This window comes from Bombina bombina, chromosome 11 (assembly GCF_027579735.1).
Source record: "Bombina bombina isolate aBomBom1 chromosome 11, aBomBom1.pri, whole genome shotgun sequence".
Classification (NCBI taxonomy): Eukaryota; Metazoa; Chordata; class Amphibia; order Anura; family Bombinatoridae; genus Bombina; species Bombina bombina.
The window spans coordinates 194064121-194091397 of record NC_069509.1 but is presented as its reverse complement, the minus strand read 5'-3'; the positions used below and the strand labels follow the sequence as shown (position 1 = coordinate 194091397).

The following is a 27277-nucleotide window of genomic DNA, read 5'->3' as shown; positions in this document are numbered from 1 at the left end:
TCCGTGCTAAGTAAATGAGGGAACCTGATGCAGCAGACTCTACAAGTCTAATCCTGCTCCATAGGGGACAACAGGCCGGGGCTATGGGGGAAAGCAGTTTATTAGCAGGCGAGCATACATATGTACTGCACACTATATGCATGACCCTAATACACAGATAACACTGTGTATTACACCAATACATATGTACTGCACACTATATGCATGACCCTAATACACAGATATGTATTACACCAATACATATGTACTGCACACTATATGCATGACCCTAATACACAGATAACACTGTGTATTACACCAATACATATGTACTGCACACTATATGCATGACCCTAATACACAGATATGTATTACACCAATACATATGTACTGCACACTATATGCATGACCCTAATACACAGATATGTATTACACCAATACATATGTACTGCACACTATATGCATGACCCTAATACACAGACAACACTGTGTATTACACCAATACATATGTACTGCACACTATATGCATGACCCTAATACACAGATAACACTGTGTATTACACCAATACATATGTACTGCACACTATATGCATGACCCTAATACACAGATATGTATTACACCAATACATATGTACTGCACACTATATGCATGACCCTAATACACAGATATGTATTACACCAATACATATGTACTGCACACTATATGCATGACCCTAATACACAGACAACACTGTGTATTACACCAATACATATGTACTGCACACTATATGCATGACCCTAATACACAGATAACACTGTGTATTACACCAATACATATGTACTGCACACTATATGCATGACCCTAATACACAGATATGTATTACACCAATACATATGTACTGCACACTATATGCATGACCCTAATACACAGATATGTATTACACCAATACATATGTACTGCACACTATATGCATGACCCTAATACACAGACAACACTGTGTATTACACCAATACATATGTACTGCACACTATATGCATGACCCTAATACACAGATATGTATTACACCAATACATATGTACTGCACACTATATGCATGACCCTAATACACAGACAACACTGTGTATTACACCAATACATATGTACTGCACACTATATGCATGACCCTAATACACAGATAACACTGTGTATTACACCAATACATATGTACTGCACACTATATGGATGACCCTAATACACAGACAACACTGTGTATTACACCAATACATATGTACTGCACACTATATGCATGACCCTAATACACAGATAACACTGTGTATTACACCAATACATATGTACTGCACACTATGTGCATGACCCTAATACACAGATATGTATTACACCAATACATATGTACTGCACACTATATGCATGACCCTAATACACAGATATGTATTACACCAATACATATGTACTGCACACTATATGCATGACCCTAATACACAGACAACACTGTGTATTACACCAATACATATGTACTGCACACTATATGCATGACCCTAATACACAGATATGTATTACACCAATACATATGTACTGCACACTATATGCATGACCCTAATACACAGACAACACTGTGTATTACACCAATACATATGTACTGCACACTATATGCATGACCCTAATACACAGATATGTATTACACCAATACATATGTACTGCACACTATATGCATGACCCTAATACACAGATATGTATTACACCAATACATATGTACTGCACACTATATGCATGACCCTAATACACAGATATGTATTACACCAATACATATGTACTGCACACTATATGCATGACCCTAATACACAGACAACACTGTGTATTACACCAATACATATGTACTGCACACTATATGCATGACCCTAATACACAGATAACACTGTGTATTACACCAATACATATGTACTGCACACTATATGGATGACCCTAATACACAGATAACACTGTGTATTACACAAATACATATGTACTGCACACTATATGCATGACCTTAATACACAGATAACACGATGTATTACACCAATACATATGTACTGCACACTATATGCATGACCCTAATACACAGATATGTATTACACCAATACATATGTACTGCACACTATATGCATGACCCTAATACACAGATAACACTGTGCATTACACCAATACATATGTACTGCACACTATATGCATGACCCTAATACACAGATATGTATTACACCAATACATATGTACTGCACACTATATGCATGACTCTAATACACAAATAACACTGTGTATTACATCAATACATATGTACTGCACACTATATGCATGACCCTAATACACAGATAACACTGTGTATTACACCAATACATATGTACTGCACACTATATGCATGACCCTAATACACAGATATGTATTACACCAATACATATGTACTGCACACTATATGCATGACCCTAATACACAGATAACACTGTGTATTACACCAATACATATGTACTGCACACTATATGCATGACCCTAATACACAGATAACACTGTGTATTACACCAATACATATGTACTGCACACTATATGCATGACCCTAATACACAGATAACACTGTGTATTACACCAATACATATGTACTGCACACTATATGCATGACCCTAATACACAGATATGTATTACACCAATACATATGTACTGCACACTATATGCATGACCCTAATACACAGATATGTATTACACCAATACATATGTACTGCACACTATATGCATGACCCTAATACACAGATATGTATTACACCAATACATATGTACTGCACACTATATGCATGACCCTAATACACAGATAACACTGTGTATTACACCAATACATATGTACTGCACACTATGTGCATGACCCTAATACACAGATATGTATTACACCAATACATATGTACTGCACACTATGTGCATGACCCTAATACACAGATATGTATTACACCAATACATATGTACTGCACACTATATGCATGACCCTAATACACAGATATGTATTACACCAATACATATGTACTGCACACTATGTGCATGACCCTAATACACAGATAACACTGTGTATTACACCAATACATATGTACTGCACACTATATGCATGACCCTAATACACAGATAACACTGTGTATTACACCAATACATATGTACTGCACACTATATGCATGACCCTAATACACAGATATGTATTACACCAATACATATGTACTGCACACTATATGCATGACCCTAATACACAGATAACACTGTGTATTACATCAATACATATGTACTGCACACTATATGCATGACCCTAATACACAGATAACACTGTGTATTACACCAATACATATGTACTGCACACTATATGCATGACCCTAATACACAGATATGTATTACACCAATACATATGTACTGCACACTATATGCATGACCCTAATACACAGATATGTATTACACCAATACATATGTACTGCACACTATATGCATGACCCTAATACACAGATATGTATTACACCAATACATATGTACTGCACACTATATGCATGACCCTAATACACAGATAACACTGTGCATTACACCAATACATATGTACTGCACACTATATGCATGACCCTAATACACAGATAACACTGTGTATTACACCAATACATATGTACTGCACACTATATGCATGACCCTAATACACAGATAACACTGTGCATTACACCAATACATATGTACTGCACACTATATGCATGACCCTAATACACAGATAACACTGTGTATTACACCAATACATATGTACTGCACACTATATGCATGACCCTAATACACAGATAACACTGTGTATTACACCAATACATATGTACTGCACACTATATGCATGACCCTAATACACAGATATGTATTACACCAATACATATGTACTGCACACTATATGCATGACTCTAATACACAAATAACACTGTGTATTACATCAATACATATGTACTGCACACTATATGCATGACCCTAATACACAGATATGTATTACACCAATACATATGTACTGCACACTATATGCATGACCCTAATACACAGATATGTATTACACCAATACATATGTACTGCACACTATATGCATGACCCTAATACACAGATAACACTGTGTATTACACCAATACATATGTACTGCACACTATATGCATGACCCTAATACACAGATAACACTGTGTATTACACCAATACATATGTACTGCACACTATATGCATGACCCTAATACACAGATAACACTGTGTATTACACCAATACATATGTACTGCACACTATATGCATGACCCTAATACACAGATATGTATTACACCAATACATATGTACTGCACACTATATGCATGACCCTAATACACAGATATGTATTACACCAATACATATGTACTGCACACTATATGCATGACCCTAATACACAGATATGTATTACACCAATACATATGTACTGCACACTATATGCATGACCCTAATACACAGATATGTATTACACCAATACATATGTACTGCACACTATATGCATGACCCTAATACACAGATATGTATTACACCAATACATATGTACTGCACACTATATGCATGACCCTAATACACAGATATGTATTACATCAATACATATGTACTGCACACTATATGCATGACCCTAATACACAGATAACACTGTGTATTACATCAATACATATGTACTGCACACTATATGCATGACCCTAATACACAGATAACACTGTGTATTACACCAATACATATGTACTGCACACTATATGCATGACCCTAATACACAGATAACACTGTGTATTACACCAATACATATGTACTGCACACTATATGCATGACCCTAATACACAGATAACACTGTGTATTACACCAATACATATGTACTGCACACTATATGCATGACCCTAATACACAGATAACACTGTGTATTACACCAATACATATGTACTGCACACTATATGCATGACCCTAATACACAGATATGTATTACACCAATACATATGTACTGCACACTATATGCATGACCCTAATACACAGATATGTATTACACCAATACATATGTACTGCACACTATATGCATGACCCTAATACACAGATATGTATTACACCAATACATATGTACTGCACACTATATGCATGACCCTAATACACAGATATGTATTACATCAATACATATGTACTGCACACTATATGCATGACCCTAATACACAGATAACACTGTGTATTACATCAATACATATGTACTGCACACTATATGCATGACCCTAATACACAGATAACACTGTGTATTACACCAATACATATGTACTGCACACTATATGCATGACCCTAATACACAGATAACACTGTGTATTACACCAATACATATGTACTGCACACTATATGCATGACCCTAATACACAGATAACACTGTGTATTACACCAATACATATGTACTGCACACTATATGCATGACCCTAATACACAGATAACACTGTGTATTACACCAATACATATGTACTGCACACTATATGCATGACCCTAATACACAGATATGTATTACACCAATACATATGTACTGCACACTATATGCATGACCCTAATACACAGATATGTATTACACCAATACATATGTACTGCACACTATATGCATGACCCTAATACACAGATAACACTGTGCATTACACCAATACATATGTACTGCACACTATATGCATGACCCTAATACACAGATAACACTGTGCATTACACCAATACATATGTACTGCACACTATATGCATGACCCTAATACACAGATAACACTGTGTATTACATAAATACATATGTACTGCACACTATATGCATGACCCTAATACACAGATAACACTGTGTATTACACCAATACATATGTACTGCACACTATATGCATGACCCTAATACACAGATAACACTGAGTATTACATCAATACATATGTACTGCACACTATATGCATGACCCTAATACACAGATAACACTGTGTATTACACCAATACATATGTACTGCACACTATATGCATGACCCTAATACACAGATAACACTGTGTAGTACACCAATACATATGTACTGCACACTATATGCATGACCCTAATACACAGATAACACTGTGTATTACACCAATACATATGTACTGCACACTATATGCATGACCCTAATACACAGATAACACTGTGTATTACACCAATACATATGTACTGCACACTATATGCATGACCCTAATACACAGATATGTATTACACCAATACATATGTACTGCACACTATATGCATGACCCTAATACACAGATATGTATTACACCAATACATATGTACTGCACACTATATGCATGACCCTAATACACAGATATGTATTACACCAATACTTATGTACTGCACACTATGTGCATGACCCTAATACACAGATATGTATTACACCAATACATATGTACTGCACACTATATGCATGACCCTAATACACAGATAACACTGTGCATTACATCAATACATATGTACTGCACACTATATGCATGACCCTAATACACATATATGTATTACATCAATACATATGTACTGCACACTATATGCATGACCCTAATACACAGATAACACTGTGTATTACACCAATACATATGTACTGCACACTATATGCATGACCCTAATACACAGATATGTATTACATCAATACATATGTACTGCACACTATATGCATGACCCTAATACACAGATAACACTGTGTATTACACCAATACATATGTACTGCACACTATATGCATGTCCCTAATACACAGATATGTATTACACCAATACATATGTACTGCACACTATATGCATGACCCTAATACACAGATATGTATTACACCAATACATATGTACTGCACACTATATGCATGACCCTAATACACAGATATGTATTACACCAATACATATGTACTGCACACTATATGCATGATCCTAATACACAGATAACACTGTGCATTACACCAATACATATGTACTGCACACTATATGCATGACCCTAATACACAGATATGTATTACACCAATACATATGTACTGCACACTATATGCATGACCCTAATACACAGATATGTATTACACCAATACATATGTACTGCACACTATATGCATGACCCTAATACACAGATAACACTGTGTATTACATAAATACATATGTACTGCACACTATATGCATGACCCTAATACACAGATAACACTGTGTATTACACCAATACATATGTACTGCACACTATATGCATGACCCTAATACACAGATAACACTGTGTATTACACCAATACATATGTACTGCACACTATATGCATGACCCTAATACACAGATAACACTGAGTATTACATCAATACATATGTACTGCACACTATATGCATGACCCTAATACACAGATAACACTGTGTATTACACCAATACATTTGTACTGCACACTATATGCATGACCCTAATACACAGATAACACTGTGTATTACACCAATACATATGTACTACACACTATATGCATGACCCTAATACACAGATAACACTGTGTATTACACCAATACATATGTACTGCACACTATATGCATGACCCTAATACACAGATAACACTGTGTATTACACCAATACATATGTACTGCCCACTATATGCATGACCCTAATATACAGATATGTATTACACCAATACATATGTACTGCACACTATATGCATGACCCTAATACACAGATATGTATTACACCAATACATATGTACTGCACACTATATGCATGACCCTAATACACAGATAACACTGTGTATTACATCAATACATATGTACTGCACACTATATGCATGACCCTAATACACAGATAACACTGTGTATTACACCAATACATATGTACTGCACACTATATGCATGACCCTAATACACCTGTACAGCATGCACATTCTCTCTGTATTACACCAATACATCTGTACAGCATGCACATTCTCTCTGTATTACACCAATACATCTGTACAGCATGCACATTCCCTCTGTATTACACCAATACATCTGTACAGCATGCACATTCCTCTGTATTACACCAATACATCTGTACAGCATGCACATTCCTCTGTATTACACCAATACATCTGTACAGCATGCACATTCCCTCTGTATTACACCAATACATCTGTACAGCATGCACATTCCCTCTGTATTACACCAATACATCTGTACAGCATGCACATTCCCTCTGTATTACACCAATACATCTGTACAGCATGCACATTCCCTCTGTATTACACCAATACATCTGTACAGCATGCACATTCCCTCTGTATTACACCAATACATCTGTACAGCATGCACATTCTGTCTGTATTACACCAATACATCTGTACAGCATGCACATTCCCTCTGTATTACACCAATACATCTGTACAGCATGCACATTCTCTCTGTATTACACCAATACATCTGTACAGCATGCACATTCCCTCTGTATTACACCAATACATCTGTACAGCATGCACATTCCCTCTGTATTACACCAATACATCTGTACAGCATGCACATTCCCTCTGTATTACACCAATACATCTGTACAGCATGCACATTCCCTCTGTATTACACCAATACATCTGTACAGCATGCACATTCCCTCTGTATTACACCAATACATCTGTACAGCATGCACATTCTCTCTGTATTACACCAATACATCTGTACAGCACGCACATACCCTCTGTATTACACCAATACATCTGTACAGCATGCACATTCCCTCTGTATTACACCAATACATCTGTACAGCATGCACATTCCCTCTGTATTACACCAATACATCTGTACAGCATGCACATTCCCTCTGTATTACACCAATACATCTGTACAGCATGCACATTATCTCTGTATTACACCAATACATCTGTACAGCATGCACATTCTCTCTGTATTACACCAATACATCTGTACAGCATGCACATTCCTCTGTATTACACCAATACATCTGTACAGCATGCACATTCCTCTGTATTACACCAATACATCTGTACAGCATGCACATTCCCTCTGTATTACACCAATACATCTGTACAGCATGCACATTCTCTCTGTATTACACCAATACATCTGTACAGCATGCACATTCTCTCTGTATTACACCAATACATCTGTACAGCATGCACATTCTCTCTGTATTACACCAATACATCTGTACAGCATGCACATTCCCTCTGTATTACACCAATACATCTGAACAGCATGCACATTCCCTCTGTATTACACCAATACATCTGTACAGCATGCACATTCCCTCTGTATTACACCAATACATCTGAACAGCATGCACATTCCTCTGTATTACACCAATACATCTGTACAGCATGCACATTCCCTCTGTATTACACCAATACATCTGTACAGCATGCACATTCCTCTGTATTACACCAATACATCTGTACAGCATGCACATTCCCTCTGTATTACACCAATACATCTGTACAGCATGCACATTCCCTCTGTATTACACCAATACATCTGTACAGCATGCACATTCTCTCTGTATTACACGAATACATCTGTACAGCATGCACATTCCTCTGTATTACACCAATACATCTGTACAGCATGCACATTCTCTCTGTATTACACCAATACATCTGTACAGCATGCACATTCCTCTGTATTACACCAATACATCTGTACAGCATGCACATTCTCTCTGTATTACACCAATACATCTGTACAGCATGCACATTCCTCTGTATTACACCAATACATCTGTACAGCATGCACATTCTCTCTGTATTACACCAATACATCTGTACAGCATGCACATTCTCTCTGTATTACACCAATACATCTGTACAGCATGCACATACCCTCTGTATTACACCAATACATCTATACAGCATGCACATTCTCTCTGTATTACACCAATACATCTATACAGCATGCACATTCTCTCTGTATTACACCAATACATCTGTACAGCATGCACATTCTCTCTGTATTACACCAATACATCTGTACAGCATGCACATTCCCTCTGTATTACACCAATACATCTGTACAGCATGCACATTCCCTCTGTATTACACCAATACATCTGTACAGCATGCACATTCCCTCTGTATTACACCAATACATCTGAACAGCATGCACATTCCCTCTGTATTACACCAATACATCTGTACAGCATGCACATTCTCTCTGTATTACACCAATACATCTGTACATCATGCACATTCCCTCTGTATTACACCAATACATCTGTACAGCATGCACATTCCCTCTGTATTACACCAATACATCTGTACAGCATGCACATTCCCTCTGTATTACACCAATACATCTGAACAGCATGCACATTCCCTCTGTATTACACCAATACATCTGTACAGCATGCACATTCCTCTGTATTACACCAATACATCTGTACAGCATGCACATTCCCTCTGTATTACACCAATACATCTGTACAGCATGCACATTCCTCTGTATTACACCAATACATCTGTACAGCATGCACATTCTCTCTGTATTACACCAATACATCTGTACAGCATGCACATTCTCTCTGTATTACACCAATACATCTGTACAGCATGCACATTCCCTCTGTATTACACCAATACATCTGTACAGCATGCACATTCCCTCTGTATTACACCAATACATCTGAACAGCATGCACATTCCCTCTGTATTACACCAATACATCTGTACAGCATGCACATTCCCTCTGTATTACACCAATACATCTGAACAGCATGCACATTCCCTCTGTATTACACCAATACATCTGAACAGCATGCACATTCCCTCTGTATTAATTTGTTAGAGAGTACAGTAATTAGCAGGGTAACTAAGTAAGTGACTATTTGTGACACCAGTAATATAATACGGGGCCCCATCACAGAATGTGCATAGCTGAGCATGTGGCTGTCAGTGCACGTGGTATTCACAAAGGCAATTCCTCTAGCCTGTAATTGTATCTCAAGCTAATAAATACCCTGTGCTGCTATTAGAGGGAGCTGACATAAGAAATATTGTAAAAAACGTTGTCTAAATCCGTCCCACAGAATGATATTTCCTCCTGATCATGAACAAATATTAAAGGGACATTCCAGCCAAAATTGGAAGCCACATGGATGTATTTCAGTTTTAAATAGAAGTATTTTTGTAATATACATGTAGGAGCAAAAGTGTTTCTAATAAAAGATAAAGCTGTTCCAAAATTGTATTTAAGTATGTACCGTGCACCAGCATTTTAAACATAACACCTGCTCAGAGAGCCTAAGGTGCTTGTGCCATCTGATAATGACTCAATTTGTTAATTGCTGACATGATACAAGCCCCACTGGTGCTCTGAGCAGCTGCAGTATTTAAAATGCTGGTGCACTGAGAATATCTAGCTGTGCTTCACATGCACATGCAGAGAGAAATGCTAACACTAAACCAGTGATAACTTTTACTAGAAGTATTTTTGCCAATACATGTATATATTGCAAATATGTCTCTATTGAAAGATGTAATTAATCTATGTGCATTTAAATGTTGACTGGAATGTCCCTTTAACTGATGGGTCATAAGGACACAAAATAATGTTTCTGCGGAATAGTTAGAGACTGATATAACGTTGTACAGTGAGAGTGCACGAGCATCACACTTTGTTATTGGGCCAGAGTACAAAGCCTACCTATGCAGACAAATAAACAGCAAGAGTAATGATTTAGCTAAATATATAAAATGTTTCTAATAAAAGAACTCCCAGTTTCTGCATAATAATGTATAAAACATATAAAGTTTAAAAAAAGGGGAAATATAGTTTACAAGCATTGAACTTTTTTTGGAAATTAAATGTAAATTTGTTTTTAAGTTCAAATGTAAAAACAGACGGTCAACTTAAAACTTCACTATTCATAGAAGTGTGAGAGATGTTGTCCCAGGACATACTTGAAAATGAGAGAAATCTCAATGTATCCTTCCTGGTAAAATATTTTATAAATAAATAAATAAATGTTGTTGAACCTTGTCATAAAGGGGTATTTGGTGCCCTAGTATGGGCCAGATTACAAGTGGAGCGATATTTAGCGCTAACGCTTGAGCACTAATACCGCTGAAAGTAAACACGTGCAGGATAAAGCACGTATTACAAGTTAAAGTAAATACGCGTGGGATACAATTTAAAGTAAACACGCGCAGTATAATCCACGTATTACAAGATGAAAGTAAACACGCACAGGATAATGTACGTTATACAAGTTGAAAGTAAAAAGTTAATTTCAGGACTTCGGATATTGCGATCATGATAACTTCTCCCCATAGACTGCAATGGAGAGGCAACTTAAAAAACATAACACGTATCGCCTGCTCACTAAACCGACACTGCATTCAACTTACAGCATTAACCTGACATGAGTAAAAAATTACATTCCCATGTTCTTTGCATAGGATAAAATGTTCTGTTTATATATATATATATATGTATGTGCTTTTTTTGTAAGATATATATAAATTGAAATACATTTATAGAAATTTTAAAGAATATTTTCCCCTATGTTAAAGTGATGGTAAATCCAAGCTTTTAACAAACGCTAGGATTTACCATCACTAAAAATCAAGGGGAAGACCGCTGAATTTAGCGCTGTGCAATGGCACAGAAAGGGTGAGTTTAGCACCCTTTTTTACAAGGTTGATGAATGAAACTCACTTTGATTTTTAGTGATGGTAAATCCTACATTTACCATCAATTTAAGAACATTAAAATGTAAAATATTTACAGTACCTACACAGTAAAACACATTAATAAATATAATTAAAAATGATTTGTCCTTTTTCAGGTATTTGAGTGGAAAGGGCTCAAAAGTGTAAATATATATATTTTTTTTATACATTTATACATATATATGTATATACAGTATATGTATAAAATGTGTGTGTGTATGTATGTGCATATATGTATGTACATAAATAAATAAATGCACATGTATACACACACACACACACATATATATATATATATACACACACACACATTTATATATATATATACACACACACACATATATATATATATACACACACACACATATATATATATACATACATATATACATACAGTACAGCCCTTTCCATTCAGACAACTTGTCAATCATATACCATAAACCTTTTAACCCTTATAACACTTTTCAACTAAAATTTCTATGGATAGTTTAACCCAAGTGCAAATTTAGTTTGTGCTTGTGCAGTCGTGTTTACTTTTAACGTGATATGAACGCAAATATCGCACCTATGCTAACGACAGCGCACCATCTAGCCCTATGTCTGTATCATTTTATTGACAGGCCACAATCCAGCTATGAACTAAAAAGCTTATAGTAACTCCAAAACTTCATTTAATCATATGAATATTGTTGTTGCTATTAAAAGGCGAGGAAAGTCTAAATGAAGCCTGAACATACAATTTTAAGCAATATTCCAATTTCTATTTTCAAATTTGCTTCATTTTCTTGGTATTCTTTGGTGAAAAGCAAACCTATGTATGTATCCTCAGAAGCATCAGCGCACTACTGATAGCTTGCTGCTGATTGGTGGCTGCACATATTTGCCTCTTCTAATTAGCTCATAGTATATGATCAGTTGGCTCACAATAGTACATTGCTGCTTCAACAAAGGATACCAGGAGAATAAAGCAAAGGCTATAATAGAAGTAAATTGGAAAGTCGTATGTTCCATCTGAATCATGAGAGAAAATAATCTGACTTCATGGGTTCTGGACAATCCCCCCCCCCCCCCTGTATAAGTCCTTGGTAAACAAATGAATATAATGTGGGAAGACAGAATATGAAGATGCATAAAAAGAACAATTTGCCAGCTGGCGCCTATTTCCTGTATTTTCAGAGAGTCCTTTGACTTGTATTATATTTTCTATACAGAGGTGCCTGATTATGGGCAGATCTGTTTGGCTCTAGGCTGCCGCATTAATAGAGCCAAAACCTTCTAAGGGTAAAGCTTTGATGTTCATAATGAAGTATGTTTCACACCATTTGCATAAAACTCTTTAGGCAGCAAACTGTTCCCAAGTCTGCCCACATCACCAACAATAGTTCTCCTGGGCAACCTGAGTTAATATCACTATAAATGTAACAAAGTAACCATAAATAATATTGTACCCGGCATTAGTGTAGCTATAAATTGCCCTGTGTTGTGCCTTAGTGTAGCTATAAACTTAACAATACACAAATGTAACAATATATAAATGTAACAATACACAAATGTAACAATATACAAATGTAACAATATATAAACGTAACAATACACAAATGTAACAATATATAAACGTAACAATACACAAATGTAACAATACACAAATGTAACAATATATAAACGTAACAATACACAAATGTAACAATACACAAATGTAACAATACACAAATGTAACAATATATAAACGTAACAATACACAAATGTAACAATATATAAACGTAACAATACACAAATGTAACAATACACAAATGTAACAATATATAAACGTAACAATACACAAATGTAACAATACACAAATGTAACAATACACAAATGTAACAATACACAAATGTAACAATATATAAATGTAACAATACACAAATGTAACAATACACAAATGTAACAATACACAAATGTAACAATATATAAACGTAACAATACACAAATGTAACAATACACAAATGTAACAATATATAAACGTAACAATACACAAATGTAACAATACACAAATGTAACAATATATAAACGTAACAATACACAAATGTAACAATATATAAACGTAACAATACACAAATGTAACAATACACAAATGTAACAATATATAAACGTAACAATACACAAATGTAACAATACACAAATGTAACAATATATAAACGTAACAATACACAAATGTAACAATATATAAATTTAACAATATACAAATGTAACAATACACAAATGTAACAATATACAAACGTAGCAATACACAAATGTAACAATATACAAATGTAACAATATACAAATGTAACAATATACAAATGTAACAATACACAAATGTAACAATATATAAATGTAACAATATACAAATGTAACAATACACAAATGTAGCAATACACAAATGTAACAATATACAAATGTAACAATATACAAATGTAGCAATACACAAATCTAACAATATACAAATGTAACAATATACAAATGTAACAATACACAAATGTAATAATATATAAACGTAACAATACACAAATGTAACAATACACAAATGTAGCAATACACAAATGTAACAATATACAAATGTAACAATATACAAATGTAACAATACACAAATGTAACAATATACAAATGTAACAATATACAAATGTAACAATACACAAATGTAACAATATATAAATGTAACAATACACAAATGTAACAATACACAAATGTAACAATATATAAATGTAACAATACACAAACGTAACAATACACAAATGTAACAATATATAAATGTAACAATACACAAATGTAACAATACACAAACGTAACAATACACAAATGTAACACACATCAATAATGTAACCAGTTAATCGAAATAAATAAAAAATCTGTCATTCCTATGATGAAATGCTATTTAATTATAGGATATTTTGTTTTGCATGAAAAAGCTGGAAATATATGTTTGTGCACATCTCACTTGCCACAGTTTATTGGTGCATAGAGACATTCCCCACACGCATAAAAGCAACATTATTTTTTCAGTATATAATAAATGTCTAATAAAAAAACTATAATACATATTAAAATGTTCTCATTTATTTGTAGCAAATACAAAAATGACTTTAATGTTCCCCTAAAGCAGCTTTACAAATTCCAGAGCAGGGACCCCCGGCTCCTCACAACATATTGTTATTACTGCACATGACCCAATGTAACCATAACCATGAACAAGTGGAACCATAACCATGAACCAATGTAACCGTAACAATGAAGAACGGTAACTATAACCAAGACCATAAACAAAGCACCATAACCATGAACAAGTGGAACCATAACCATGAACCAATGTAACCGTAACAATGCAGATAGGTAACTATAACCAAGACCATGAACAAAGCACCATAACCATGAACAAGTGGAACCATAACCATGAATGTAACCGTAACAATGAAGAAAGTAGACCATAACCATGAACAAATTTTACAAGTTGAAAGTAAACTGTTTTTGCACGAGCACTAACCTGATGCGTGCAAAGGGGCAGATTTATTAAGCCCTGTATAGCCCCGTATTCATCTGTTTCTGCGCGAGCCTTCAGGCTTGCCGGAAACAGGAGTTATGAAGCAGCAGTCTTAGGACCGCTGCTCCTTAACTCGTCCGCCATCTCTGAGGCGGCGGACAGCAATCCGCCCGATCGTATCAGATCGGGTTGATTGACACACCCTGCTAGCAGCTGATTGGCCGCGAATGTGCAGGTGGCAGCATTGCAGAAGCATTTATAGTGAAATGCTTGTGCAATGATAAATAAAAATAAAAATTACAAAAATCACAATGTGAAACAAAAATACAATAAATGTGAAAAACAAGAGTGCAAAAAGTTCAATAATACTGGAAGGATATATCCGTTCCTGACCAAAATCTTTGGTGCTTTGAATCTTCAGTGGGTCCTCAAATGAGAAACAAGAGAAAGGAAACACAAAATAATGTAACACTGTAAACCCACTGGGTAAGGTAAAGTGATTACTCACATTTGTTAGAGCTAATACAAGTTCTGTATGATGCGCACACCTACTTTATACTGGCAGGTAAACAGTATCCCACAGCGTAATCAGGTAAAAAATATATTTATTCAAATGCTAAAATACGTCACAAATGCTCAGTGTTAACAGTCGTACCAAGGTATCCGTAGGCGGTCCGCACATTGATAATTCAGCCCCATAAAGCGAACTTAGAATATTGTGCGTGCGTTAATGTATTCCCCCATAGAAGTCAGTGGATCAAAAAAGTGTGGGGGGGAATGAATACCCTACTCACACGCAAACTCGATCGCGTAATCTTAAGTGAACTAACTTAACATGAAAATATTTCCTATTCTTCACATAGCACAATGTGTTCTATTTATAAATACATATTTACAGGTATAGATATATACAGATATATACAGCAATATCTATTAATAAATACTTAGAACATATTCCCCTATGTAATGAACATTGGAATGTGAAATATTTACAGTAAATACACAGTATAACACTTTATTAAATATGAATATTGCATAAAATATGATTTTACATGTTTTCATCTACTTAACAGCAATTGGCTCCAATGCACTTATATATAAATATATATATATATATATATGTCTATATATGTGAACATATGTGGGATCCCTGACAGTCCGCTACGCTGACCGCTACGGCAGAGGAACTTCCAATAGCAGCGGTGAAATATTTGCTCATTTGGGGGTATGAGTGAGTACCTAATTCATCTATGGAACTGTAGTAACGATATTATATACAGCTGTGATTGCCCGGAGCTCTATCAGTGAGCGTGTTTGTAAAGGACCTATGCTGTATTGTTTGTTCCCTGACACACTCCACAGCCAGATTATTACTTCATAAAATTGCCTCACAGGACAATCAATCCTTCTACACGTGTGCTTCTGTTTTGGGAACTGTTTGCATAACTGTTGTGTCCTGTGCAGTAACAGGATATTGAGACTTTATTATTTTTTGATATATATACACACACACACACACATATATATATATATATATATATATATATATATATATTTTTCCTTAGCTGTGATTTGATATGAGGGATATGTATTGCTATGTCATTTGTTTTTACTCTAGGGGGTTAAAACCAATTATTTTCTGGGATTATTCTGTGCTGGGTAGGATAGTCTTTTGGTTTCTATTTATTATTATATGTATTTATGTGTCTTTAAATACATATATACACATAAAAATACATAGATACATATGTTCACATGTATAAACATATATATATATATATATATATATATATATATATATATATATATATATATATATATATATAAATATTACAGACCACCGTAATTAAAAGGTGATAGTAAGTCTATAATCAACAATAAATAAATAAATAATTGTATAATAAATAATAAAAAAAAGAAAATAGTATAATATAATGGCTAATAGATATCAATACATATAGAACAGGCAATTCAGAGCAATAATAATACGGTGAGTAGTAAGAAACACAATCCCAAAAGATGATAGGATAAAATATCAATAAAATAGTGGATAACAATCTTCATCAATCTTTCCCCTTTTGGATGTGCACTTACTTCCAGTAACCTCAATCCTATGAGGTAAGAGTGTAGCGAAATCACTGTTGGGCTAGGCACCTTCTGTAGTATGGATAGATTGTTGGTCTCTCAGTATGAAGCTTTCCAAAACTTGGCAATTCCTTGACCAAAGAGGTGGGCATTCAATATAATTCCCGAGTGAAAAAGTAGTTACATCATATGAGATCTATTTCGTTCTTTGTGAATAATCTAGTTCCCATATTGTTGATTGTAGACTTACTATCACCTTTTAATTACGGTGGTCTGTAGCTGTTGATTTTTGCGCCTTCCTATTCCTTGTATCTGTTTCATGTTCTTAGGGGTGTTCAGGGACACCTCTGCCTTTCAGGAATTGGCTGCAGATTCATTCACAGCTATATATTTTTTGTATAGAGGTACCCACCTATAGTAGGGCACTCCAATCATAACTATATAGTAGCGCTATAGGGTGGGTTAGGGGACTTTGTTCCCTATCTCATTTATCTTTTGTTGTATATATATAAATGTATCTACATATATATACATTTTTATTAGATGTTGTTATTATGAATGTAATGTATTTTTTATGTGTTTTGTCACACTTGTTTATTTCACGAAACAGTTCAATTTAACTTGCCCTGCACTTGGCATAACTACAAGCTGCACCTCCTGACCAGAAACAGCCAGACCTAGGCCTAACTAATGACCTCCCTGGGACTGAGTACGTGCGTATAATGCTGATGTTGTGACTTACAGAAGCTGAAGAATCGCTCCAGTGTAAACACAGTAGGAATTAGGGAATGCAGAAGAGAATGCATCTAGCAGTTGGGGAGGTAGCGTGAAGGGGCATATGGGGTGAGATGTTCTGCTTGCCAGCGGTTTCTCATTTCAGTCTGTTGGTGGTATTATATGAGGGTTAAATAGTGCTTCCCAAACAAACCAATACAATCATCTTATTTGGCTTTCTTAAGCGTTTCTTAAACAGTTCTGTCTGGCCCTGATGAGAGCTACAATCTTGCCAAGTAGGATTACATGAAGCTGCTGCTGCCAGCAGCCGGATGATACCGCTTCAGTCATCTCTGGGAACCAGGGCACATCCTACAGCACTAGGCATCTGCTATGGGACCTGTCTCTGTCAGCCAGTAAAACCCAGATACACACAAACATACACTGCTTTTATTTTACACAACAGTTGTACAAGTGCTACTCATAGTAAGAACAATATGTCCCTTTAATGTATTTATAGCAGAATAAATAATACAAATGCCCCTTTAATGTATTATGTATGACATTATTCCTGCACACAAGACAAGTGTATATTAACAGCAGGATATATAATAAATATACAGCTCTACTGACCATATACAGCTATATGTACATTACATTATTCCTGCACACAAGACAAGTGTATATTAACAGCAGGATATATAATAAATATACAGCTCTACTGACCATATACAGCTATATGTAAATGACATTATTCCTGCACACAAGACAAGTGTATATTAACAGCAGGATATATAATAAATATACAGCTCTGCTGACAATATACAGCTATATGTAAATGAGATTATTCCTGCACACAAGACAAGTGTATATTAACAGCAGGATATATAATAAATACAGCTCTGCTAACCATATACAGCTATATGTAAATGACATTATTCCTGCACACAAGACAAGTGTATATTAACAGCAGGATATATAATAAATATACAGCTCTGCTGACCATATGCAGCTACATGTAAATTACATTATTCCTGCACACAAGACAAGTGTATATTAACAGCAGGATATATAATAAATATACAGCTCTGCTGACCATATACAGCTATATGTAAATGACATTATTCCTGCACACAAGACAAGTGTATATTAACAGCAGGATATATAATAAATACAGCTCTGCTGACCATATACAGCTATATGTAAATGACATTATTCCTGCACACAAGACAAGTGTATATTAACAGCAGGATATATAATAAATATACAGCTCTGCTGACAATATACAGCTATATGTAAATGACATTATTCCTGCACACAAGACAAGTGTATATTAACAGCAGGATATATAATAAATACAGCTCTGCTGACCATATACAGCTATATGTAAATGACATTATTCCTGCACACAAGACAAGTGTATATTAACAGCAGGATATATAATAAATACAGCTCTGCTGACCATATGCAGCTATATGTAAATGACATTATTCCTGCACACAAGACAAGTGTATATTAACAGCAGGATATATAATAAATATACAGCTCTGCTGACCATATGCAGCTATGTGTAAATGACATTATTCCTGCACACAAGACAAGTGTATATTAACAGCAGGATATATAATAAATATACAGCTCTGCTGACCATATACAGCTATATGTAAATGACATTATTCCTGCACACAAGACAAGTGTATATTAACAGCAGGATATATAATAAATATACAGCTCTACTGACCATATACAGCTATATGTAAATGAGATTATTCCTGCACACAAGACAAGTGTATATTAACAGCAGGATATATAATAAATATACAGCTCTGCTGACAATATACAGGTATATGTAAATGACATTATTCCTGCACACAAGACAAGTGTATATTAACAGCAGGATATATAATAAATATACAGCTCTGCTGACCATATACAGCTATATGTAAATTACATTATTCCTGCACACAAGACAAGTGTATATTAACAGCAGGATATATAATAAATATACAGCTCTGCTGACAATATACAGCTATATGTAAATGACATTATTCCTGCACACAAGACAAGTGTATATTAACAGCAGGATATATAATAAATACAGCTCTGCTGACCATATACAGCTATATGTAAATGACATTATTCCTGCACACAAGACAAGTGTATATTAACAGCAGGATATATAATAAATATACAGCTCTGCTGACCATATACAGCTATATGTAAATGACATTATTCCTGCACACAAGACAAGTGTATATTAACAACAGGATATATAATAAATATACAGCTCTGCTGACAATATACAGCTATATGTAAATGAGATTATTCCTGCACACAAGACAAGTGTATATTAACAGCAGGATATATAATAAATACAGCTCTGCTAACAATATACAGCTATATGTAAATGAAATTATTCCTGCACACAAGACAAGTGTATATTAACAGCAGGATATATAATAAATATACAGTTCTGCTGACAATATACAGCTATATGTAAATGACATTATTCCTGAACGCAAGACAAGTGTATATTAACAGCAGGATATATAATAAATACAGCTCTGCTGACCATATACAGCTATATGTAAATGACATTATTCCTGCACACAAGACAAGTGTATATTAACAACAGGATATATAATAAATATACAGCTCTGCTGACAATATACAGCTATATGTAAATGAGATTATTCCTGCACACAAGACAAGTGTATATTAACAGCAGGATATATAATAAATACAGCTCTGCTAACAATATACAGCTATATGTAAATGAAATTATTCCTGCACACAAGACAAGTGTATATTAACAGCAGGATATATAATAAATATACAGTTCTGCTGACAATATACAGCTATATGTAAATGACATTATTCCTGAACGCAAGACAAGTGTATATTAACAGCAGGATATATAATAAATACAGCTCTGCTGACCATATACAGCTATATGTAAATGACATTATTCCTGCACACAAGACAAGTGTATATTAACAGCAGGATATATAATAAATATACAGTTCTGCTGACCATATGCAGCTATATGTAAATGACATTATTCCTGCACACAAGACAAGTGTATATTAACAGCAGGATATATAATAAATATACAGCTCTGCTGACCATATACAGCTATATGTAAATGACATTATTCCTGCACACAGGACAAGTGTATATTAACAGCAGGATATATAATAAATATACAGTTCTGCTGACCATATACAGCTATATGTAAATGACATTATTCCTGCACACAAGACAAGTGTATATTAACAGCAGGATATATAATAAATATACAGTTCTGCTGACCATATGCAGCTATATGTAAATGACATTATTCCTGCACACAAGACAAGTGTATATTAACAGCAGGATATATAATAAATATACAGCTCTGCTGACCATATGCAGCTATATGTAAATGACATTATTCCTGCACACAAGACAAGTGTATATTAACAGCAGGATATATAATAAATACAGCTCTGCTGACCATATGCAGCTATATGTAAATGACATTATTCCTGCACACAAGACAAGTGTATATTAACAGCAGGATATATAATAAATACAGCTCTGCAGACCATATACAGCTATTTTTTTTTTTTTTTTTTTTTTTTTTAATAAATATTTTTATTGAGAGCACAGATGGGGTACAGAAAAAAGAAAAAGGTGAAGACAATAGCAGCGGGGAACAGTCTCAATATTATAACAGTAAAAGAAATATCTGTCATGGCGTTCTCTTCTAGAGAAAGGAGAATACCATGGAACAAAAGGAAAAATCCAGCAACCATACATTGAACAAATCATAACATTAAACTCTATAGCTAGAATAAACTGGACTCATCTGACCATATACAGCTATATGTAAATGACATTATTCCTGCACACAGGACAAGTGTATATTAACAGCAGGATATATAATAAATATACAGTTCTGCTGACCATATGCAGCTATATGTAAATGACATTATTCCTGCACACAAGACAAGTGTATATTAACAGCAGGATATATAATAAATATACAGCTCTGCTGACCATATACAGCTATATGTAAATGACATTATTCCTGCACACAAGACAAGTGTATATTAACAGCAGGATATATAATAAATATACAGTTCTGCTGACCATATGCAGCTATATGTAAATGACATTATTCCTGCACACAAGACAAGTGTATATTAACAGCAGGATATATAATAAATACAGCTCTGCTGACCATATACAGCTATATGTAAATGACATTATTCCTGCACACAAGACAAGTGTATATTAACAGCAGGATATATAATAAATATACAGCTCTGCTGACAATATACAGCTATATGTAAATGACATTATTCCTGCACACAAGACAAGTGTATATTAACAGCAGGATATATAATAAATACAGCTCTGCTGACCATATACAGCTATATGTAAATGACATTATTCCTGCACACAAGACAAGTGTATATTAACAGCAGGATATATAATAAATATACAGCTCTGCTGACCATATACAGCTATATGTAAATGATATTATTCCTGCACACAAGACAAGTGTATATTAACAACAGGATATATAATAAATATACAGCTCTGCTGACAATATACAGCTATATGTAAATGAGATTATTCCTGCACACAAGACAAGTGTATATTAACAGCAGGATATATAATAAATACAGCTCTGCTAACAATATACAGCTATATGTAAATGAAATTATTCCTGCACACAAGACAAGTGTATATTAACAGCAGGATATATAATAAATATACAGTTCTGCTGACAATATACAGCTATATGTAAATGACATTATTCCTGAACGCAAGACAAGTGTATATTAACAGCAGGATATATAATAAATACAGCTCTGCTGACCATATACAGCTATATGTAAATGACATTATTCCTGCACACAAGACAAGTGTATATTAACAGCAGGATATACAGGGAGTGCAGAATTATTAGGCAAATGAGTATTTTGACCACATCATCCTCTTTATGCATGTTGTCTTACTCCAAGCTGTATAGGCTTGAAAGCCTACTACCAATTAAGCATATTAGGTGATGTGCATCTCTGTAATGAGAAGGGGTGTGGTCTAATGACATCAACACCCTATATCAGGTGTGCATAATTATTAGGCAACTTCCTTTCCTTTGGCAAAATGGGTCAAAAGAAGGACTTGACAGGCTCAGAAAAGTCAAAAATAGTGAGATATCTTGCAGAGGGATGCAGCACTCTTAAAATTGCAAAGCTTCTGAAGCGTGATCATCGAACAATCAAGCGTTTCATTCAAAATAGTCAACAGGGTCGCAAGAAGCGTGTGGAAAAACCAAGGCGCAAAATAACTGCCCATGAACTGAGAAAAGTCAAGCGTGCAGCTGCCAAGATGCCACTTGCCACCAGTTTGGCCATATTTCAGAGCTGCAACATCACTGGAGTGCCCAAAAGCACAAGGTGTGCAATACTCAGAGACATGGCCAAGGTAAGAAAGGCTCAAAGACGACCACCACTGAACAAGACACACAAGCTGAAACGTCAAGACTGGGCCAAGAAATATCTCAAGACTGATTTTTCTAAGGTTTTATGGACTGATGAAATGAGAGTGAGTCTTGATGGGCCAGATGGATGGGCCCGTGGCTGGATTGGTAAAGGGCAGAGAGCTCCAGTCCGACTCAGACGCCAGCAAGGTGGAGGTGGAGTACTGGTTTGGGCTGGTATCATCAAAGATGAGCTTGTGGGGCCTTTTCGGGTTGAGGATGGAGTCAAGCTCAACTCCCAGTCCTACTGCCAGTTTCTGGAAGACACCTTCTTCAAGCAGTGGTACAGGAAGAAGTCTGCATCCTTCAAGAAAAACATGATTTTTATGCAGGACAATGTTCCATCACACGCATCCAAGTACTCCACAGCGTGGCTGGCAAGAAAGGGTATAAAAGAAGAAAATCTAATGACATGGCCTCCTTGTTCACCTGATCTGAACCCCATTGAGAACCTGTGGTCCATCATCAAATGTGAGATTTACAAGGAGGGAAAACAGTACACCTCTCTGAACAGTGTCTGGGAGGCTGTGGTTGCTGCTGCACGCAATGTTGATGGTGAACAGATCAAAACACTGACAGAATCCATGGATGGCAGGCTTTTGAGTGTCCTTGCAAAGAAAGGTGGCTATATTGGTCACTGATTTGTTTTTGTTTTGTTTTTGAATGTCAGAAATGTATATTTGTGAATGTTGAGATGTTATATTGGTTTCACTGGTAAAAATAAATAATTGAAATGGGTATATATTTGTTTTTTGATAAGTTGCCTAATAATTATGCACAGTAATAGTCACCTGCACACACAGATATCCCCCTAAAATAGCTATAACTAAAAACAAACTAAAAACTACTTCCAAAACTATTCATCTTTGATATTAATGAGTTTTTTGGGTTCATTGAGAACATGGTTGTTGTTCAATAATAAAATTAATCCTCAAAAATACAACTTGCCTAATAATTCTGCACTCCCTGTATAATAAATATACAGTTCTGCTGACCATATGCAGCTATATGTAAATGACATTATTCCTGCACACAAGACAAGTGTATATTAACAGCAGGATATATAATAAATATACAGCTCTGCTGACCATATACAGCTATATGTAAATGACATTATTCCTGCACACAGGACAAGTGTATATTAACAGCAGGATATATAATAAATACAGTTCTGCTGACCATATACAGCTATATGTAAATGACATTATTCCTGCACACAAGACAAGTGTATATTAACAGCAGGATATATAATAAATATACAGCTCTGCTGACCATATGCAGCTATATGTAAATGACATTATTCCTGCACACAGGACAAGTGTATATTAACAGCAGGATATATAATAAATATACAGTTCTGCTGACCATATGCAGCTATATGTAAATGACATTATTCCTGCACACAAGACAAGTGTATATTAACAGCAGGATATATAATAAATATACAGCTCTGCTGACCATATGCAGCTATATGTAAATGACATTATTCCTGCACACAAGACAAGTGTATATTAACAGCAGGATATATAATAAATACAGCTCTGCTGACCATATGCAGCTATATGTAAATGACATTATTCCTGCACACAAGACAAGTGTATATTAACAGCAGGATATATAATAAATACAGCTCTGCTGACCATATGCAGCTATATGTAAATGACATTATTCCTGCACACAAGACAAGTGTATATTAACAGCAGGATATATAATAAATACAGCTCTGCTGACCATATGCAGCTATATGTAAATGACATTATTCCTGCACACAAGACAAGTGTATATTAACAGCAGGATATATAATAAATACAGCTCTGCAGACCATATACAGCTATTTTTTTTTTTTTTTTTTTTTATTTTATAAATATTTTTATTGAGAGCACAGATGGGGTACAGAAAAAAGAAAAAGGTGAAGACAATAGCAGCGGGGAACAGTCTCAATATTATAACAGTAAAAGAAATATCTGTCATGGCGTTCTCTTCTAGAGAAAGGAGAATACCATGGAACAAAAGGAAAAATCCAGCAACCATACATTGAACAAATCATAACATTAAACTCTATAGCTAGAATAAACTGGACTCATCTGACCATATACAGCTATATGTAAATGACATTATTCCTGCACACAGGACAAGTGTATATTAACAGCAGGATATATAATAAATATACAGCTCTGCTGACCATATACAACTATATGTAAATGACATTATTCCTGCACACAAGACAAGTGTATATTAACAGCAGGATATATAATAAATATACAGCTCTGCTGACCATATACAGCTATATGTAAATGACATTATTCCTGCACACAAGACAAGTGTATATTAACAGCAGGATATATAATAAATATACAGTTCTGCTGACCATATGCAGCTATATGTAAATGACATTATTCCTGCACACAAGACAAGTGTATATTAACAGCAGGATATATAATAAATACAGCTCTGCTGACCATATACAGCTATATGTAAATGACATTATTCCTGCACACAAGACAAGTGTATATTAACAACAGGATATATAATAAATATACAGCTCTGCTGACCATATCCTGCTATATGTATAATAAAGACAAGTGTATATTAACACACAAGACAAGTGTATATTAACAGCAGGATATATAATAAATACAGCTCTGCTGACCATATGCAGCTATATGTAAATGACATTATTCCTGCACACAAGACAAGTGTATATTAACAGCAGGATATATAATAAATATACAGCTCTGCTGACCATATACAGCTATATGTAAATGACATTATTCCTGCACACAAGACAAGTGTATATTAACAGCAGGATATATAATAAATATACAGCTCTACTGACCATATAC

At 34.9% G+C, this 27277-nt stretch overlaps 1 protein-coding gene across 4 annotated transcripts in view; it reads right to left on the bottom strand.

Annotated features, from left to right (window-relative positions):
• The window catches only part of RHBDF1 (rhomboid 5 homolog 1), a 236309-nt gene that overhangs the window by 139438 nt on the left and 69594 nt on the right, over window positions 1-27277 (bottom strand). The gene's annotated exons all lie outside the window — the stretch shown is intronic.